Consider the following 22410-nt stretch of genomic DNA (forward strand, 5'->3'; position numbering starts at 1 on the left):
AAGGAGCAATGGCTTCATTAGTATCAAATTACCTGTTTTAGCTCAAATGGGTGAGCTTGAGTTATATTCTCTTTCTGCAATTCGATAATGAAATAATGCTTTCACTTTGTAGTTTCACAACAGAGTAGGACATAATTCATGGCACCAACTGCAGTAATGGCAGTGTTGCCTCAGGAGTTGGCACAGACTAGAAACAAAAAAGGTTACAGGTTGGTTCCTGGTTGAGTTATTCCATATGGGTTTAGAAGTGAGTATATTGAAGAAACAGAAGATGTACAGGTATCACTGACCTCCTATGATTTTGAACTGACAGTGTAATATTGACCAGGGGTCAATTGGTTACTCTTACAGGTGAAATCAAGGCGCTTGATGTTTTTCTTCGCTTTTCCTTGCAATGGGCTATCTTCTGTTGTGAACTATGTCTATTGCAATAAGGCTATTCCTTTCAATATTGGCTGTTTGATCCAGGTGTTGTCTTCTTCAAATTACAAGTCATTGGCTTTTCTCTTCAAGTTTGGATATTCCATTCTTCTGAGACTATTCCAAATTCAAATTCTGCCCTTTGTTTATCCAGCTATGGCTATTCCAACCAGCTACACGAATCGTCTCAGTGATATAACTTGTACTACTGTGCACCTAGACAAGTCTCGCAAGTAATCAGACAGTAATGATGGTTTTTTTAGTCAAGCCCGTGCTTTAGAACAACTGTAACATAACCCTCTGAGATATAGCAGAAGAATTTATGAAATTCACACTTAAATGCTTATCAATGATGCACGATGCCATGTCAATCAAGAGAGGATAAGAAAAACAGCCTAGAACAAGATTGCTAATGCCTCGTCTGGATTCCAACAATATCTGGCTTTGCGTTTTATTATTTTATTGAAAAACAAGAATGTAAAACTGGTTGTTACGCTTCCAAACAGTGCAGGTTTCGCTATCCATCTTATGTTCACAAGTCATTAAGTACAACCTTAATAATCAGTACAATTATATTCGATACTTCGTATTTAACACAGTTTCAAGTGCAAGGCAGGATTAATTGCCGAGTTATTTTTCCAATTTCAATTTAGTAAATAACTAGGTCTGTACACGTATAAACTTATCATGTTCATATCATTGGATGGTTCTTTTCATAGCTTGCACTTGATTTCATTTCAGGTTGTTTTAACTAGCTTATGTTTGTCTGTTATGCTAACCCAATTTATATAAAACTGAAGCACTTTTCCGAGTTTTTATTGCATATTTTAAGCCTCGTATCAAATTAAATCTGATAAAGAAGAAAGTCGCAAGATTTGAAACAATATTTCCAATGGACATAAGAATTTACCGCAGACGTTTTAAAGAAAGATTTTGTTCGCTTCTTACAGACAAATTAAGGCAGTCCAAAAAAAAGTTTACCTGATGTGATTCACTTCGTAATGATATGCCAGTTGATGGTGAAAATTCACCTTTAGAATGGCTAGCCTATTTCGCCAACAGATAATTTGAATTTAGACGAGCATGGAGAATCCTCTGCGGACATTGCCGCAACACGCCCACGGACTAACGATGCTGTACTCTAATGAATTTTAATTAGGGCCGATGCCTAACATAGATATGGTAATTGGCATGAGCCCTCGGCGATATTTATACCAAATTTCAGACAGACAAATCATAGATTAAAATGAACATCGGTCTGAAGTTCAGCTAAACTTATCCTCTGATGTAAACACACTCATGATAAGGTATAGGCTGGTCAGTTTTCTTCAAGTTGATGATAAAGGCCTTTTCATCTTATAATGTGATGTTGATAATTGTAATGTTTATAATCATGATTTGACTATGAGATGCGGAATTGCTTCTCGTTTGCTAGCTGGGAGTCGGAGATAGTATTGGTTCAGTCCTTAGATGTTTTCAGAAAGTGCATTTGATAGAATGTACGAGGGGATATTCGAACTTGCTTTGTAAAATGAGCTCATGGCAGTATAGCCTACTCCAGCCTAACATAGTTCAGTTGAAAACTTAACACTCGTATTGCTATTTCTTGTGAAGCATAATACAGTTTCTCTAATCAATGCAAGTTTGTCTAAAACTACAACCGGTAACTTATTTGAAAAATATGTCAAAAGTACTTTGTTGGGTAACTTCGAGCTAACCCTGGTGGCAATGTGCTCACAACATAACATGCACTGCATGCATTCCATTTGGTGGAGCCGCTGTTCGTTCAGATCTGAGGTGTCTTTTTCATCTGCCCTCACAATTCACTTGTAGTTAAATGCACCTTTGTGGTGAAATGATTAGCTGAGCGTTCACGCTGCGTGATTTTTTCCCATATCCCACTGGGGATCAATTGTGCTAAAAAAGAGGAGAACTAATACCATCCATATCGCGACTTCCCTTAGGGGTATTTTTTTCTTCATGTGGAACCTGAACAAGGAAGAAATAGGACTTCTTTGCTGTTTTTATCTTCGAAGATGACAGAAGTGCTTGTGGGGTTGGATTAATATGTTGGTCTGATGCTAGGGTGTATATAATGCCCTTGGACACTGTCACATCTGCCGCGTAATCGTATTAGTATTGGTGGAAGTGTGCAGATGCTCATGTTATACTGCTTGTAATATGTGACAGTGTGTGGTGGCAACACAACAGTGTAAAACAAGGACAGTCGTGATTTATACACCTTTCCAGAAATGGGGTGCTGAGTGTCCGAAATAGTGATGTCATAAGGGGAAACTAGACCTTATGGTGGAGGGACAAAGGATATAGTCATGGTTGACCAACACACTTGAATGCCTTTAATGACGGACAAGGGGGAAAAAGTTAGTTCCAATGCAAGCCACCAATTTCGGGAAGCATGTATAGACTTCCACCAGAGTTGCGTGCATGCAAATGCTAGCTGAAATGGTCTTCAAAATATACGTCAGGCAAACATACCCTGTATGTTCTACTCAAGTACTAACACATTTCATATTACTTCAGAAAGTCTAAATTCTCACTTGACCGGCAAGACTTCTAAGAGCTTTTTGATTGCACATTGTCAATGTCAAGATGTGAATTCTAAGAGCCAAATTATGCATTGATTGTGAAGGAGGGGAGAGCGATTGATATAACAGCCCCAATTAATAGTTTTTCTTTGAAATTCCAGTTACATGTAGCGTGCACAGGTGAAGTCAAATTGAATCAAGTAAATTTGATGACTGTTTCTTCTATAAGATCTCTATTGAGAGTAATCAACAAGCGTAAATTTGAAACGAGAGTTAAATTTGATTACTGGGTTAAAAAAACGTGGTTCTGCATTTTTTCATATACACTCCTGATGTTCTTACAATTGAAAGTCTCGTAATGAAATTTTACACCATGCGAATGCTATTTAGATGCTGCTTGATTGGACCCTTTGTTGCTTTAAATTTTACTCCAGATTCTGTGACTCAGACAGATATTTCACCTATTGCATATTCCATGCTTATTGTGGCAGACTTATCAGTGCATTGGTGTTGATTTAGCAGGGTAAAATATATGAGAAGCTGGAATAGATTCAGCTGAAGATGAAAATTGTCTAATGGGAAGCACTGGAATAAAAAGATACAAGCAAAATGCCTTGAGGCGAATTCTTCGATAACGATTTTTCTATAGCTAAATAGTGAAAAAAATTATTTCTGTTATTGGAAGTTAAATGTGGTGGAAAATTTGTTTAATAGAATCTGAAGTCATTTCTAATTACGGCTTTTAGGAATGGAGGATATACCGAGGCATTGTAGTTTCAGTTATTTTTGAAAGCACACGATTGTTCCAGAATGCTGTGGAGCCTGTACCTGTACTCGTTTTGAATATTTTTGAGGTACAGAACTGAAAGAAGAGTTTACCGAGTTAGTGTAATTGTGTTGTGTTTCAAAAATATTATATGCCTTGGAAGATTGTGCGAATTCTCAAGGTGAATGGTGCAAAAAGATGAAAATGGTATTTTGGTTTGGTAAGGTTGTAAAAATACGTTTTGTTTCGGTTGCTGTTGTGCCTATGGAAGTGTCTGTTTCTCCTCGTGCCGCCATGAATTGACTCAGTCAGTCCTGGTAAATTCTCATTCTTTCCTTCGACTTTTCTGTCGGATGGTATTGATCCATGGTGATACAAAACAGTGTGGATAGAGGGACCTACAGATATCTGCCAAATGTTGCTTGAGGCCCAGCTTTCATTTATCTGGCCCGTGGTGATCCTATTGACAACTCGGTTTGAAGATAAGAAAAACCAACATAGATTCTGCATCTCGGTGTACCTGCATACGATTCAATAACAAAAATGATATTTTCAAGAATAAGCCATCTAGGCATACAATGCAGTCTGAGAGCTCGAAGTTCTTTGCTACTTGATCTATAGATAAAAGAACTGGCTTCGTAATGTCCATACAAATGCCAAGAGTCTAGTTTGTTAAAGGTCTTCAGACTCGTTGGGTGTAAGATGGCCTACACAATTTTGGACTTCGTGAAAAAAGATAATACTGTGAGTCGAATACTTTGCTCAATGCCTTGTGAAAAGAACTGTTAAATTTTGCCCCATAAATACTCCTGTTTACCAGGTGGCCTTTTCTCAGGTAAAACATGCGGTCTGGCTCTTTTTAACTTTCTAATTTTCTCCACAGAAAGCTCACACCTATCCATCACATACCATAGCACTGAAATTAAAACCTCTTGAGAGGGCGACACCTGTGCTCGTTCTTAATAAGTTCACTGACGTTTAAATAATATAATTGGTACATGAGGATTTTTTCCTACTGATTTGTTAAGGAGTGTTCTTAGAGCATCTGGTTGATGTCAAAGGTTACCTTGTTCAAGATTAACGCTAATTCCTACCTACTGGGATGAACAAGTTTTTTCAGCAACTTATTTGAGTAATTTTCTCCACATGCTGCGTTTTAAATCAATGCGAATTGAAGCCGAAACATTTAGAATCACAGCGTTGTGTTGAACTTTAAAATTATAGAAACAAATTTATTGACAATATTTTGCAAGTCCTCCAGTTTAAAATTTAATTTAAGTGTGACACAATGCAGTATTTACAGTAGCTCATATTTGATGAACGAAGTGTAACCTTTCAGCATCCCATTCCAGTTTGGGGTCTTTTGACAATGTATATACACGTACGATGATTTTGCAAGAATATTCATTGGATCATGAATTTTGCCTGTTCAAAGTAAAAAAATAAAACCATGAAATGCTGTGCCAAGCTTGACTATACCATGTCTGGGTTCGCATACTTGCTCACATACATAATCAGTGCCACCATCTTCTCAATGAATTATTAATTTCATTGCAAGAAAACAGCGCAGCTGCTCCAGAAATCACCGCTGGTGATCGTCATTTTGAAACAATCCAGGGCGTGTTCAATAATTCTCAATTCATTAGATATTCAATGTATTAACAAGATTTGCAGCCTACTGTTCTGTACCAGGTGTCTTTTAGATATGGCCATTCAATCGAAGAGGTTAAATCATTTCATAGACTACTGTTCAGATTAAGTAAAATATTCAATGACGGACTCAACTTTTGGGCAGAACGTGCTGCACACTGGCATGGTAGCGTAATGTATATCATTTCCAGGGCAACAAGGACCACCGCTTTCCATGGGCAGCAAAAATAGCTAAAGTTTTAGTTGGTGTAAAATGACATGTAATGTTGTCGTTCACTTGTATGATATCTCCAACCACTGCACATAGTTATAAATCTCACTTCAGATGGGATGAAACCCAAACAAGTGTTGTCCATGTCAAGTTGGCCCAATGCCCGACCCAATGTAGCAGTGTATTATCGACTTATACGTAGAGATGACTTAATTCTAGTATGGTTGGAGATAAAGTTATTTTCAATACAACTATCGTGGACATTTGCGTTTTCCACGTACGACAAGGTGTGCCATAGAATGTAACATCAATTAATCAAATTGTTAATTACAGCTTAAACATGATTGATTACGAATAGATAATAATGTGAATCGTTGGCAGAATTTGAATGAATATTGGATGAGCACTGCATTTTCCCTGCTGGGGCGGAGTTTTAACTCCTCGCTTCCTCGAGCAACAGGCATTTTAAGTTAAATGAATCGTCAATGTTGCTATCATGTTTATTTGGTGAAAGCATTTCAAAACCTTGTAAACTAAGCGATCATCTTCAACTTCCACAGGTCAGCCAATTTTGACCACTACGATTTGACTTTGTAGGTTAAACCAATCAAGATGTGAGTCACTGAGGCATACGGATTGAAAATGAGTAATAAGATCATTTAGGGGATGACGAGTCTTTCTCAGAATCAACAGTTGACTTTTGCTGAAGGTAGGCTCACTGTGGCCTATGTAATGAACCAAGTTGCTTAAGCAACGTACACTCACTTGTTTTGAACGAGCCACATGAAATGTAAGTAGCCCAAGTTATATTATTACATACCCGATCATTTTGCTCCTTGATAGGGAAGAAACTGTTGGTACGGTAACTTCCTCTGGCTGACCAAAGATAATCGAAAAAAAGGTAATTGTAAAACAATGTTTTTTTTGTGAGTGTAAGTATCCATTCTGCTGATCTTTGACTGAAAGCATGATGCAGATCGGGAAAAAAGTGTCTCCTATTCAAGTAAAAAATGAGGTATCAGAAAATCAGGGACTTTGTTGAATTTCATTGTGACATCTCTGCAAGGCCTGCTTCAAGGGTGGTCATATCCGGAATTAATTCCCAATCCACTATTTCACCGTGACACCTCCTCTCCCAACGTTCTTAGCCAAAGTTGATCCTCTCTGCATTATGGGCAATGCCCGATCTATCTGCACAGTCATCTCTACAGAATCTGTAGCATTTTGCGTCACAATTGATGTCTCTACATCTCCCATAGCGCTCGATGCTGATGCCTAATTCTTTTTCCTATAATTGACTGGGGTGTGTTTTTTCGAGCATGCAATGTACACAGTGACTGCCGCGAGCCGCTTTGCAGCGATTACCCACAGACCTTGGGTTAGACTCCTGTAATAGCCTGATCTATTTGCGGGTGACATTACGACATTGTGCTCGTGCATCTCGCATTGGTATGCAGACCCAGACAGCGCAGTGTCCGAGAACATTAACTGCCCCGTGCCGATAATCATCCTTCGGACACTGAATCACAAACAGAGCATACTCTGGGTGATTGGACCAGCGCTATTGTCATGGCTGTGTTAAGATGTTTCTATAGATGGACATCTCGCATGTGCAACTCGCAAGGTAGGCTCGATTCCATTCTTCCGTGGCCTCTTCTTCATCAAAGCCGCTCAGGGTCAAGGTACAGGTTTCTGAATGGGGGTGGCAAGATATTGGGTGTAGTTTTGATGTGATGTCTTCAGGGTCACATACCGTGGATGTCTTGTCTTTTGTCATTCGTTTAAAGGCATTCATGAATCTAAATCTAAGTTTATCTTCACCATGTTAAACAGCTGTAATTTGTTGCTGAAAAGATCAGCTGGATGAACTGTGTCAGTTTTGATAAGATAAATCATTCACTTTACTTCCGTAAAATTATGTGGTCAGCCGGGTTGTGTGGTATGTCTACCCTATCATGTTCTGCATAGTATTTAAAAAAAAGGTAATACGGGAAAGATCTTTTACCCAGTAGACTGATTTGCGTTTACTTATTTCAGGCTTTGGTCCGATGGTTCCTTCTATATGGAACATCCAGTTTATATTCTTCTTCTTAAAAACATAGGATAAAGACCCAAATTAATTTGACCCCTTAGATTGAAAATCTTGTGATACACATTATTATAATAGCAAAGCCCTTATCCTGGCGGCTCGGGGTGTATGAATTGTCTTATATATTGATTTTTTGGATAAATTTCAGTTCTTCAAGAATTCAATTTTTTGAAATTTTTTTTGACAGATTAATTTTTTTGTTTCCTGGGTATTGGCGTATCTAAAAGCAATGGCAGTGTTCAAAACTAGCTAAAAAAAACACAAATTTCAAAATTTCAATTTATTTTTAATTCTAAGAAAAAAATGTCTTCTTCCTCACAGATTTTATAAAAGTGATGATGCACTAGGAAATATTAAAAATCTTTCAAGATCCTCAGTTATTGTTTGAAAAAGACATGCAAAAAATCTGAAAATAATCTTACCTTGAAAAGAGCAGTATCCAAGTTTAGGTTTACTTCCAACCCTGTACTTGAATCCAGTCAATATAATAATGCTTCTTTCAAATCTTATCCAATCGTCTGTGAAGAAAAAAATTATATATTCACGGAATTAGCAAGAAGCTCCTTGGAAAATAGCACAGTAAAGTTGTTTTTGTTTCCCACGATGACCGGAATGAAATTTTACATCTTTGCTGAAGAGATTTAAGCGACGGCAAAGATGCTTAAGAGTAGCTGGCCAGGCAGCCGCATCATTCCAACGTCACCTGTCACTCACGCTCAGATTATGCAAATTATTTGATTACACATATGTATGTGAAAAACGCTGTGGTCCAACTCCTCAAAACGCCTTGGCTAACCCGCCCGTTGTGTCGAGTGTCGTTGGATGTCAGCCGCACACTTCCTAACAAAACTAGTCAAACATACTCGTCTTGTGTAGCCACATTCACGCTGCAGCGACTACAGAATGATACAATTGCGCTCTCGGCTTGTAATGTCATCTCAAGGCAGGCAGCCAGGTAGCGTTGGCTGTATGTGTGTGTTCTCAGAGATGTTTTGTCTCAATTTAAGCCTGTCGTTCTTGTCCTATGGCCACGAGCGAGAGTTTGATCACGATCAAATGAATTCTCTAAAATGATACAACAGGAGTCGGGGGCGGAGCTAAGACGGAATATCGTTATAGTCATATTTTGAGTGGGACTCCTTGGTTTGATTTTCTGGCCATTCAAATGGTGGCAGCATTTAAATTGTGAGCAAATATTGCGATGTTGGGGAAAATTATTTCTGGTTGGGTAAGGATGAATAAAGGTGACACTTACAGCACGAGACTCACTGTTCGGGTGGATTTTTTTGTGGTTGTGATTTTTTTGGGGGATGGCACTTTTCTATTCTCGTCTCTTTTTTAAAGCAATTTGTTCTTTTTACCATTTTGTGTAACACTTTTGTGCAACCGTGATACGTTTTATTTTTATTAACTCTTCATTTAAAAACACACACAATGAAGTTGAAATTGTCAGTTGCTTTAGAACTGACTTTAGTCATAACGAAGGTAATAATGACACGTCCAACATCAACTCCATTGGAAATCAAAGGCAATATATGTTATTGGAAAGGCATTGAAGTAGCAGTGACCTTGGGTCACATCTTCACCCCTCAGCTAGCATGGCCAGTCTCTCCACCGGGAATAGAAACCACTAGCTCCATACGTGGACGGCAAGCGTGATGTCGCATTCTGGTCTTATAAGATTAAGTTTAGGCGCTAGATTAATAGGGAACGCGGGGAATTGTAAGACGCTTATTTAGGAGGCTTGCTCAAATGAATTCTGATAATTTTGTGAGGACCGTCTGGAGGAATAAGTTCATGATACTGAGTTGAATTTAGATGTGAGTAATCAGGATCTTGGTAAGATGATTCTGTCAGGGAGAGGCATGCTAACTTTCTTGATTAGAGAATTTTGGGTCAGGTAATTTTCTCACAAACGTGAATGCCACCAGGAAGAAGAAGGTAACATCTCTGTTAGAAGTATGATATTTCTTTCAACTTCAAAGACGAAAAAGGTAAAATTGTATACCAGGAACAAAAGATTTTTCACGCAACTGATTACCAAGGACTTCCCCCTTATGAAATTGGCCCCTTTCATTGAGTTGACTCCGGCAATGACGCACTTCTCCAGTCTATGCTAGGAGTACCAACGAGGTAATATGGTCTACTCGGCTATGGATGTGCAGTAGCGAGAATAAAGAAAACTGAGTTAATATGTCTAGAGTTCTCCTCTTCATTCTGACACTCCAGCCCAGAGCGAAACCACACACCCAAGAAACAGATCAGCATATTATGGGGAAATTTCAAGAAATTGGCTGTGAAAATGGAAAGAAAGACCTAAATTGCCCTTTTCGTCTGTAAGATATTCACATTCTACTTGGTAATAGCCTCTTTCTATATCTAACCCTGTGTTAATCTAACTCTGGCCCTGGGAGGAAAATGTCTTAGCTTCCCAGCGCTCTCATCAATTCACATCTAGTTTTATAATAAAACTGACATTCGCATATCTACATCTAATACTTTCTATTATACAAGGCATAAAATGATTTTCTTCATATATTCCTTAAGGAATTGGACATATACATTTCTATTATGTTCTATAGCCCGGGAAGTCCCAAATCAATTGGATTAACTAAGTAATATACGGAGCGATATGTGTATTTCATATTTCATGATTTGAAAGATGGATATGGAAATGTTCTGTTTGTGTTTGGCTGTTTGAGCAATTCGGATCTACAAGGACGCAGTTGGCTTTTGGAAAATTGGCTGACATGTTGGAATTCTACAACAACGTTTCAGTTGCTCCTGATTTGAACATATCTTTTGAGATTGAAAAAACACTGCATTAGCCAAAGAATTTTTGATGAATATGATCAAACATTAGAAATGTTGAACACCTAATGACCACCACATTGATTTGTCAATGTGTCCAAGAGAAGGTCATGACTGAAATTTGATGAGCATGTTCTATACTTCAGACCCTTGAAGTCAAACAATGACACTGACACCTATTGCCACTTTGAGCTCTAGCTGTGTAAACGCTCCTACTCATGTCAGCACTACCCTATTTTGGCTTACCAAGTACGCTCTTATCGTGTCAAGAAATGTGAGATGTGTAAGACACATTGCATGGCGAGTATCGCCACTTCACCTCGCGGATCAATAGTGGCCGGCCAGCTACATGGACATATTGGTCAGTGGTATTCTTCATATCAGAGGGTTCTACTATGTGGACACAACAAAAAGCTTCTTGCCTGATAAAAAGCTTGACTAAAATGGCAGGTACATTTGCATGGAATCAATGTTCGGGCAGGCATTGGACAGATTACATCATAAGGTTGCATCTTTGTTTCTTTTTTCCTAGGCATTGGCGAACGTAATGCTTTGCTGGAAGTGTTCTTTTTTTTAAATCTTAAATTGTGTCGTTCAAATATGAATTCAGGTGATAGCAATGACATGAGATAACATAAATAGTAAATCATAGTCGTCTTGAGTTGTTTCTCTCCAGCAGCTTGTCTGGACTACCAGTTTTATGATCATGTGCGTGATCAACAGACAAAGTAGGACATTGGGGACATCCTTATGCTATCTCATTATGTCAAACTGTAATATCATTTATAGTCTAGTCTAGACAGTCTTTTGCCCGTTAACTGCATTTCCCTGTGTCTCTGCATACAGTGTACACTTTTGTAGGAAGGTTGACCAGATTTTCATGAATATCCTAGTATGAAAAAAGACATTCCACTATTATTCCGGTAAGGGCAGTTAGCTATAAGCAGGACCTGGCTTCACCCTACTTTATATTCAAACACCACAGTATGAAAATGGCCATTTCACCATCTGTTGAAGCCATTCCGGTCACTCTCGCCTACGAGGCAATCAGTCTGACCACAACTTAATCATCCGCCCAAGATGGTCACCTTAACATTGTTGCTGTCTCTTTATCCAGTTAAAGGTGGCCCTTTGGTATTTGCCTGTCCAGTCCTAGATATTGATTAGTGCAAAATGGGCTATTTGGTATCCTTTCACTGGCAAATGGAAATGAATTATAAAATTTGGTCAGCTTTGAAAGTTAGTCGTGAAGGTAATGGCTTGGCCTTAAATGAAGTATTCCCCCTCCAATATGATGCCCTTTGGTAAAATCTGGACCACATCACACTGTACAATCATAATTCAAATGTAGGCCTATTTGTTTGTAATGAAAAAACCTGAATTGGTGATATAGATCTTTGTCAGACATTTGTATGTTAATATCACTAGTTGATTACAAAAGAGAAAGCATTGACTGAACTGATAACAAACATGGAATTGTCACATTGGTCAATCGGTCAAATTCTGACTCTTGTGTGTTTTATCATGTCAGTCATGAAAGTTTCAAATCATCTATTATTGACAAAGAATCAAGGCGACAGTTATGAACATATGCGTGCTTAACCTAGACGTTAATTATGAGTACACACAAATAAAATTGGCTTGGGTCAATCTGTATTTGAGATTTTCATAGGATAAATTGATGAGCTGCTGAACGTGCGTGCTTGACCAGTGTGTCCTGAGACCCTGCTCAAACATATGTATACATGATGAGGTGATTCATATCTCACTTAGAACAATTAAGGCAAAGCAGGGCGAATTTCATGTTGACCGATCTGTGTCCCTTATTAGTCTGACAAGTTGTCTTTTTTAGGGTAATTTTGATCTAGTTCTTAGATGGCTATAAGGAAAGCAGTAAAACAGCAGACATCAGGCAACAAGGTAAAAAGCGTTTTCATGTACATGCATGGCTCATTATCGCTTGTCTTAATGAATTCCATTCTATGCTTTTGAAAAAAATTATACGGATTACGCTGAAAAGTGGCTCTATAAAAAAGTAATGCCCTACTATGAGCAGTCAAGAAAAAAGGTTCTTTCTTCTGGTGTCAACAGTGAGTCATATCACTGAGAAGAGGCCCGTACCTTACCTTAAAATATAAAGGAAACGATGGGACTGCTGTCATACCATTACCAGTTCAACATTACAGTAATATGAAGAGGGCAAATACTGTTTGTTGTGAATGCCAACAAACAGACCTGCATGGCCTGGATGGGCTGCAGCCCCTTTGTCTAATAACCTGGTGGAAAGTAATCGCTTGACCAGACCTGATTAGACCATGTCACGACAACTTCCTTTAGCAAACCTGACTCTATCAAAACATGAATCATTATCAATATTTGCAGTGTGACATTTCAAATAACCCATTGTTTCAAATGTCGCCTAAATGCTGGTCCATGCCCGGGTCAAATAAACTCATCTTTGTAATTCTGTAACTGATAATGAGGAAAGAGATCATTATAATATATTTTGATATAATTTGATCCAAATATTTATAATTGTGAGTTTATGACAATTGAGTTGATTTTTCATGGTGGCGTCCGTGCCTCTCCCATGGGCTCGGTCGGTTAATATGAATTTTATGTTTGATTTTGTAGTAATTAAGCAGGAAGGCCCTATCATAAACATCTATTTCTATAATAAGGAATTTTATGCTGGACACAAAGGGAATATAATGGCTATGTTTATAATCACTTGATGTTTGGATGACCCATAATCTTTATGATACAGGCAATTTCAGAATTGACTCTAAAGATTAAAGGTTCAATATTGAAGCGACAGCTTTCATTCAAATGGGAAGAGACGTATATCGAGGAATGAAGGAATTCAAAGTTGAATGCTCAAAATTCAATTTATTGGAACCAGGAGGAAGCCAGTGCAGGGGTGCAACGAGTTCCGTATCTTCTGGGAAATCTTAAGGGGATGGCATTGATGTTTCCTCCTACCGGATATCCATTTAGCAAATCTTCAAAACTAAAGCTACCTTGATACAAATTTAAGTTTTCTTCATCTGCTTGCTGTGATGTTTCAGGGTTAAAGGCTAGATTTAAAATCAACTGTCGTTGCTATTATACGTTTCCCAAAGGTGTGTCCTGACTGGAGGATGTTGATTTAAGGATACCATAACCCACCTCTGGGAGGCCGTCACATAGCTTCTGGGCGACCTTAACTACCCTAAAGAAAACAGTACACAGGATGCAGCTGCTGATGAAATGTTTTCTTATAAATTGAGTCAAGAATTTGTTTGAATGAGATACAGTTTGATATCAGTCTGGTGACAATGAAAGTTTTTGAATGAATTCGTGAGGATGAGAATGTTATGACAGGAGATGATAATGCCATTGCTATTTGCTATGGATATGATCATGTTTCAAAGTTGTTCCTTTTTGTCCTGACATACTACTGTTATTTAGGGGGCCCTTTTGTATGTGTCTCCAGTATGTTAATGATCGTTGGGGATGCATGGACACCCAATTCTCTTTTTGGGGTAAGGCGAGAAACCATACACTCATTATCATGGTAATTGAATTATTACTTGAAGAAAATGGTACCAACATGCCTGCATGAGAGGCCCATTTGGTTGAACCAAAATAACAATAAAGACATATAATTTGGGATCTAATGGCACCTTTGAGGACATACTGAGAATAACGATATTAATCCATAATCAAACTATTGCATGTTACACTTATAGAGAAGCAAACATAAAGGCATCCCATTTCAAGAGCAAATAAGCCCTGCGAGGTATTGATGTCACACTGTTTGTTCTAATGTCAACTTGGAAAAATCATCCATCAGCTAATTGGGCAGAAATCAAAGCCGACAATTTGTAACAAACAGTTGGCAAATGATAAACAATAGACCGCAGGGAATAAAAGCGACAAAACAACTAACCAGTATCACTAACGAAACAAGAAGTGAAAGTTATGATGTTGACACCTCAGCAAGTTGGATCGGAAAGTCAAAGCTAAATCCTGAAAAGGACAAATTTTGCTAATTACCTTGGTAACCTTTTGATCTTTGGTGAAATGCATTTTCTGATTGATTCCTGTGCAGTAGTCCAATGGTGTATTGTCATAACTAACAATATCGAAAATAGAGATGCATGCACTGACTGAGTGCATTTGATTCTGCAGGACTTGCAGAATGTGACTTCTATGTTTCTAACTATCTTGGCTTGGTTTCTGATAGCAACTTGCTTGTAGGTGCTGCCACTGTGACGAACACAGGCGATTCCCTGAAGCTAGTTGCAGTGTTTTCTAAGTCTGCTTGAAGTGTTGGTGTGTATGCGAGTGTGGGGGTGGGTGTGTCGGCTGAGTTGCTGAAGAAGAAATTTGGTCGTCTTACAAAGAGAACTCCAACAGATTTGAGAAAAATGTTATCAGGATACTTTTGATTTTAAAAAAAGTATGATTGTGGAGTTTTAAAGACAACTCCAGAATTGGCATTCGGGCAATTGCTTGATCATCTACTGCAATCGGTAATTAGCACGAATAGTAAAATGAAAAATAATCATTGATTAGAAATATATTTTTCCATGTTAGCCTACAATAGCCGTTAATGAAAATATGTTCTATCGTCTATCGTTCTATCTGTCCTGGGTATGATGTACAAAGTGGCTTGATCGATGTCGTAAAGTATTGTTGGTAACATCATCAATTCATTCGATTCCTTCACTGGTGTCAACTCCATGGATTATTCACCATGTTTCGTAAGATGTCATTACTACATTTCCCAGAGTGATTTCCCTATACTGTTTACTTGTTCACTAGTGCATTTGTACATACAATCAGTTCACAAATCATGCTCCAAGTGCAGCTGAAATCATATTCCATGGAGATTTCACTTCAACTTGACCAAAAACCGAATTATCCATCTGTATGTAGTATCCTTTCATTGTATGGTAGTCTTCCTGGCCTTGTTGTATCCTGTCATGGCGTTGGTGTGAATTTGAATTTCTTGCCCGTCTTCTCGATCATGGGAGGTCATTACACCGACACTGAATTATTCAACATAATACACCGTTTCCATTGATTTTAAGGCAACAATCAACACCAAGGATTGTCTCTGCAATCTTCTCATTTTTTTGTCTTCTCAGCGGCAAAAGTATAGTTGAGAATTTCTTCAGCTGTCTTCAGCTCTTCACTTTGATTATAGGCGTTGGTCAGAACAACCCAAGTCAACACAAATGCTTGTAAAACCGCTAGTCTTTATAGACCACCAAGATCACGCACCTTGCAAATCAATTGGTTTTAAGGTCTCGCCCTAGGAGGCTTGTGCCTAACGCTATTTAATGGCCAACTTTTTTCTTAATTATTGAGAATGAGGCCCGACTTTTTGAGTTCATACCTATTAGCAAGTACATTATTGAATATTAAAAGCAAATTTCTTGTCGTTATTTTCAATTGCTCCAAGTCCATTTCTCGATAAGCCAAGTGGACATTATTATGTGTACAGATGAAAACGTTTTCCAAACAGTCACGTGTATCATACACTGCTGCTCATGTATAGAGATAAAGAAATGCGTCCGTATGTTTTGAGACAATGGAGTGTCTAATAGAGGGGTAATGATTTGATCAGATTGTAAGATCGGGGCCTTTGTAAGAAATGGAAAAGACTATAGCTAGTAAAATTTTAGGATTCAGCTTTGAGGGGTTAATTTGATGGGAAAGTTTTACTTGTCTACAGGTCATCAAAGTTCTGTGAAAAATTGCTAGCAGGTGAATTGGATGTCCAATGTGTTTATCATAGAATAGTTGAATCAGAAAACTTAGCTCGGAATGTCTGCAAGATACATTAGATACATTGAGGTGCAATGAAATTATTAAGATAAACACGTACAGATGATACGTTATATTCTGTACTTGTTGACCCCGGGTATCTTAGAACTAGAATTGGAACTCCGTCAGCTGGCCCGTGATTTTTTTAAATGAGTATTTGGCGCATGTTAGTGCAGCTAAGTGAGGTCAGTTGCCGGAAGAATTTGTGTTAAATTCTATGGAATATTCATTCAGTCTGTTGTGGCTGTCATTTCTTTATTTCAATTGGTTATCGGAAATCGCTTTGTGTGCATTGACAAGGTTAAGGACATCATGTAGAGGTACATCCAGGTCGCCTTGTCATAATTTGCAGTTGTTTGGTAACGATAGTGTACGTTAATGTTGGCCTACTTGAAGTGAAACAAGTTTTGGGTCCATATCAGGTAATGTTGGCCAAATCTTGCTGAACTTGCTACATGGACTAGGGTACACAAATGTAAAGTTCGTTGCGGTCCCTTGGATCACTTGGCTATTCAAGCAGATGATGTTAAAGGTCTTGTACTCCCACTGCTAATAGCTTGATAATGGGGACAATTGGGGTTACTTTCAGTTTTCTTGGGTGGCAATTTAATGGGGTCCAACAGGCTGCAGATGCAGATGGATGTGTGGGATTGAAAATCAATGCTATCATCTTTTGGTAAAGAACATCTCTGGACCTTTATGTTTCAATACCTTTATCTTCAGGCACATTGTGGTCCAGGTGCGTGTATTTCTGGCTCCGGTGGGAAGAATGTAATGATCTTTTAAAAAAGTTCAGGGTCGCTGACTGAATTTTGATGCTTTGACAATAAAATGCAGGGCTGTAACTGTAGTTCATCATGTTTGTCGTTTCGAAAGATAACCACCACAACAAGAAAATCTATCAACAAAACACCACCGTTCGAAAGAATGTTCAACCATTGTAAACCAGAAATATTTTTTTAAGTTGAGATATGAGTTCCATAGTATGCTGAAGAAATAAGGAAACACTACCTTGAAATATTTTCTTAACGTGTTGTTGCTGTTGCATTTTCAATCAGGTAAACCCATTTTGGAAGAGGTCTCGATTTGTTAACCGGTACATGAGGTTACAATACGACTTCTGTTTGAAATCAGTGAGTGAATTTAACTGATGCGCTCACTGCACCCACTGAGATGAAGTTTTTATTTATCTCTTAATGAAATTCAGGTTGTTTTCTGTGTGTCCTAATTAAGCTAGTTAAATAAAATGGCACTTTCACAATTACTGTACTTAAATTACTTATTACACAAAGAGGAGGGGTAGCTCGGTGCACCATTGGCGGTCAGGTATGTGTTGCTCTCTAATACTAGTAACTTGATTCTGAAGTAGCAATGTCCAGTTATTAAAAGGAGACTATAGACAAGAGCTAGGTGGGGCTGACTAAGTTTCACAAAGTCACATAAAGTGTCTCTGCTATATCAGAGTATATCAGCATTGTTTAGGTTATATAAGAGATATTGTATGAATGAGTTAATAGTTCTCACTATCCTAAGCGTACGCAATTGAGGCAACTGGACATCAGTTTGACCCCTAGCTGTTACCCATGATCCCCCTTTCAAAGTGAATCTTGCATGTAAGGGAGTTGCCCTTTGATGGTTACGAGTATGGAAAATAAAGGTACCAGTAAAGGTAACCCGTATCTGTCGTCTTTGGCCTGGGTTATGTAACGCCCTTGCTGACCGTTTTGAAGATGGGAGCTCAGCTTCAACTAGAACGTTATTAGCTATTCGTTTTCGAAAATTGCAGACTTTCACAAAAACAGCATTTCATAAAAAACATCAAAGCTCCAGTATGTGTTTCATTAAGCACAAAATGAATATTGCATACTCTAGTTATAAATTTGCACTTGAAATAACATGTAATTGCCATTTCATTTTACTACAAGTAGGCAAATTCTTTCTCTTTCATCGTTATGAGGACTGTACTTAAGAAGTTAAAGAATTTTCTTTATCAGTTCAGTGCTTTCTTTTAATTGCATGAAGACTAAAGTTTTTCTTATAAAAAGTTACAAGAATCTCATGTCCTAATTTTGGATCTCACGATAGTACGGCGTGACCCCTGTTTAATATTTGCATGGACGAAGAAGCTGAATGAAACTCAAGATGACAGCAAGAAGTTAATTTCACCAAGTTGTAGTAATGCTCGAGTGGCAAAAAACTGCCTAAAGTAAAAACTATGAATGATAGTCCAATAGTTTGGTTTTGAACTGTCATCATTTGATACAAGTGTTTGAGAAGAGGTTTGTAATATACAACTTGGTGGCAATTTTACTACGAGTTGTTGATGAAAGACGTGTGAAAAGTTTTAATAATAGAATACTTCGATATACGAAATATCCAGGTCATGCAGTTGATTTTAAATCCCATTTGGATAATGACCGAGTACATGATCAGTAGAAGCTGTGGGTCTCAAACCCTCTCTATTTCTGTAAGCTTGGATGTAGTGATGAATTATCTTGTAAAGATGACCAGCATATGGCATGAACACATACAACATGCAAAACACGATATTAGAAACACAAAGATTGGATCATCTTTGCCTCAAATTCTAGTGATAGAGTCAAAAAAGAAATTACCAAATGGTTCTCAAGATAATCCAAACTCGTTACAAAAGCATGTCACTTGTCAATTCATGCTTTAATTAGTATACAATGAATGGAGCAGCATCGATTTTCCGAAACAGCATCTTAAATTGTTATTGTTGTTTCTCAAGTGATTCAAGATGATGATTGGTAGAGTGCACTTGTGAAAGAATCGCTACTTGCGATTTGCTGGGTGTTGGAGTTGCGACTTGGGAAAGTGCAAAAATCTCCAAATTATTGCAATTTTGATATTCCAATCCAATTGACGTAGCTGATGACTGCATTTCTTCTTTCTCATCTTACTGCTTCCTGTCATGCAAATTCGTTTTAGACACCGAAGAATTCCACATGCTGAGAAATCTTTGCATATCAAAGACTGCACTGATTGACCCTGGATCTTCATCCATACCGCAAGTTTGTTTTGTTGCATACTTTTACAAAAGGTATTTGTGAATCAGAATGCTTGGGATAAATCTGAGGATATCATATTTGATAACGTTATATCTGTTCCGACATGAAGATGGTTTGGCGTTTGAGAATTTATGTTTGGAACTTGCAACTTCCTATCAGGGGTTGAAGCATAAAATGCTACAGTGGTTTCTGGTTATCTACTACCTCTATTACAAACCACCCCATAGTGTTGGTTTAGCTAATAATGGCCAACGGGGCACTCGCGCAGTCAATCGATACCACAGGCCTAATTGAGGACGACCAGCTTTTCAGACATCCAATACAATAAAGCAGACAAGTTTTTGAAATAATCAACTCTTAAAAGAAGCTCTGCTGTCAGATAAAAACTCAGACTCCGACTTTTCAAAGCAAATTTGCGAAGTCAACATCCAATAACAATCTGACTCATAAATATATTGGATTTTGAAAGAAAACATAACGCATTTCAAGTAATTCTCATGAAAACATGAAATATTACAACAAAAACAGAAACGAACCATGACAAACAACAGACATCTCAAGATGGACTAAAAAGTGCTTTAATACTGTTTATTGTGTTTCTCAGATTTCGCTGAGTCGGCACTTGACAATTGCGATTGTGAAAATGCAAATCAAGAATCATTGAGAATCTCCCTTGTGAATTCTAATTGAAATCTGTGACTGCCGTTGAGTGTACTGGTGCATTCTCTCTGAAAGCAAGTTATTGATTTCAGTTGAAAATGCAACAAATTGTGAGATATTAAGCTAACAGAGAAGTTTTGTTATTCATGCCTGATATGGATGATTCTTGACTTTTAAACTTCGACAAGCTAGTGCAAATGTGCTAAGTCAATTCGACTATCAAGTTGATGTAGTTTTTTTGTGTTTCGACATCAGTACTGGCTGTATGGACATGGTAGAACCTGTTTCCATGTATCACTCTAGGTGAGATAATTGTGCATATTATAGTTTCTTAATACCATCTTTCAAGTTACACATGATATTGTTTAAAGTAGACACCCCGGTGTCAGGATCTCGTGGGCAGGTATCGATTGTCTGCGGACATTAAAATGAAACTGTTCATCACACAGCGTCAGAGAAGTTCACCAGATCTTTCCATTCATCCAGATATGAAAGGAGAGTAAATTAATGAATACTGTTTCGAGGCGTTTTTATCAAGAGTTCACACCTTGAATCCTCGAAGAGGAAGTACCGGATAGTAATCTTGCTCCTGACGGAGAAATCTACGTGTTAATTAGACTCATCTGCTTTGTCCGAAAGATAATGCTCGCCCAGGGGAACAGAAGCCTCCGCCCACCACCTACAGGAAACTTTACATGCCTTTGAATATATTTTGATATAGAAACTTATTTCAATGGGTGGATCAATGCAGAGAGGTCCAGACACTTTGAGACATGGATGCCTGATTAAACTTAGACTATTTGAGTCTCATATCAATTCTACCTGCTCTTCCGCAGTCCTTTTGTGAAAAAAGTCTTCTTGATAATCAATAAAGGATTCGATTTAAAGCTGAACTGCTTAGTATAAGTGAATAAGATGTTTCCTTGTTTGAAATGATAGAGCTTTCCCATTGAAATATGTTTTACTTTGAATCTACTATAAAATGGTGTCGAGCTCATCAACATCAAAAACAGTTGTAATCATCTCAATTGTCGTAGGTTCTGCTAAAAGAAGATGAAGTATTTCGCGGTCACCTTCATGATCTGAATGGATCATTGATTTGCTCCAAAAATAAGAAACATTGTAGCCTTCTATGTTGCCAGTTGGTAGAATTTTAGCAAAGTCAGGCAAGGCACCCTTCTTGGCCCATGTTGCCAGATTATAAAATCTGGCATTGTTCGATAACCATTTCGGACTATCATTAACGTGTTGAAAAACAAGGAGTTTTGTTGGTCAAGTATGTCATTTATGAATAGTTTACAATAATGGATGCAATTTGGAACAGACTTGGAAACTAATGAGGCAATTTATTGAAAGCTTTTAAAACACATGTATGTCAGTAAGTCCAAGATAGATGAAAGGATTGGAAGTTCGTTTATTCAATCTGTTGAGAAGTTTAATCTAAATCTATTGCCTGATGAGAACTACGAAATTGTTTTAAAGTGATCATAATATATTGTCACAAAAAGTCAATTTGTGGTTTGCTATTTCAATTAATTGGTATATGCTTTATTTGGAATTTCGGCTGACCCTCTTTTTGATATTAAGTGGGTAAAATGTTATGTATCCATAGGTCACAGCCTTATGATATAACATGAATGTCATATGCAGAGTGGTATCATTGTACTACCATCAAGTAGTTGTCTTGCCGGTGTGACAGTTAATGTTGTTGCTGGAGAATCCTGGCCCTGTTAATTGTTTAGGGGTTTATAGCTTGTGAGATCACGCTCTGAGATTATGATCATACAATAGAATCCCTGGTTACTACAACCGGGTCTTCAATCCCTGTCACACCAGCCAGGCAACGACATATTTGCAGTTGAAATGAACCAATCCTTTCAAGAAAAAAGCTTTTCTTACCTTACAATCAGCAATGAAAGAAGACTTGGATCCTTGACCTCTTGAGTTCTATCCCCTTTCACCTGCAGAGAAATAAGATGCCAACAGTCAATGCAGGGTCAATGTTCGCCTCTTTGGCTCCTCATTAAGCCTTTGTGATATAATCTTTGACCTCTTCAGCATCTTCGAAACACAGTAGTTTTTTTTTTTGGTTATTGAGTAATCCAGCCAAACTTGTTCACAGAGCAGTAACATAAACAACACGTGTACTGTGTTCTTCCTTGCAGATTCAGCAACTACACGTGTAGTCAGTTTATCCTTGTAGTTACAGTACAATTACACATATTTTTGTATTGTTGTGTGATGTGTTCATACATCAAGAGGGTTAAGGACAGTGAGTTATGGCAATCATATCACAAAAATCGGAACAACAGTAACATGTGATTGTCTTTTCAGCACATCAGGTGGATCCTCAAGTCCTGTTCGAATACTGAGGATACTCCTCAAATGTCAATGATACTCTTCAAATA

At 37.9% G+C, this 22410-nt stretch overlaps 1 protein-coding gene across 2 annotated transcripts in view; it reads right to left on the reverse strand.

Annotated features, from left to right (window-relative positions):
* The window catches only part of LOC135485905 (uncharacterized), a 124065-nt gene extending 102140 nt beyond the window's left edge, over positions 1-21925 (reverse strand). Inside the window, exon 1 of one of the 2 annotated variants that reach the window (XM_064768278.1) lies at positions 21902-21925. The gene's annotated coding sequence lies outside the window, so the exon portion shown is untranslated. Of the gene's footprint in view, positions 1-8104; positions 8386-21901 lie in introns of those variants that run through there. The other variant, XM_064768277.1, reaches the window with a different exon arrangement.
* Between the last annotated feature and the right edge of the window lie 485 nt (positions 21926-22410).

Source organism: Lineus longissimus, chromosome 4 (genome assembly GCF_910592395.1).
Source record: "Lineus longissimus chromosome 4, tnLinLong1.2, whole genome shotgun sequence".
In the NCBI taxonomy this organism is placed as follows: Eukaryota; Metazoa; Nemertea; class Pilidiophora; order Heteronemertea; family Lineidae; genus Lineus; species Lineus longissimus.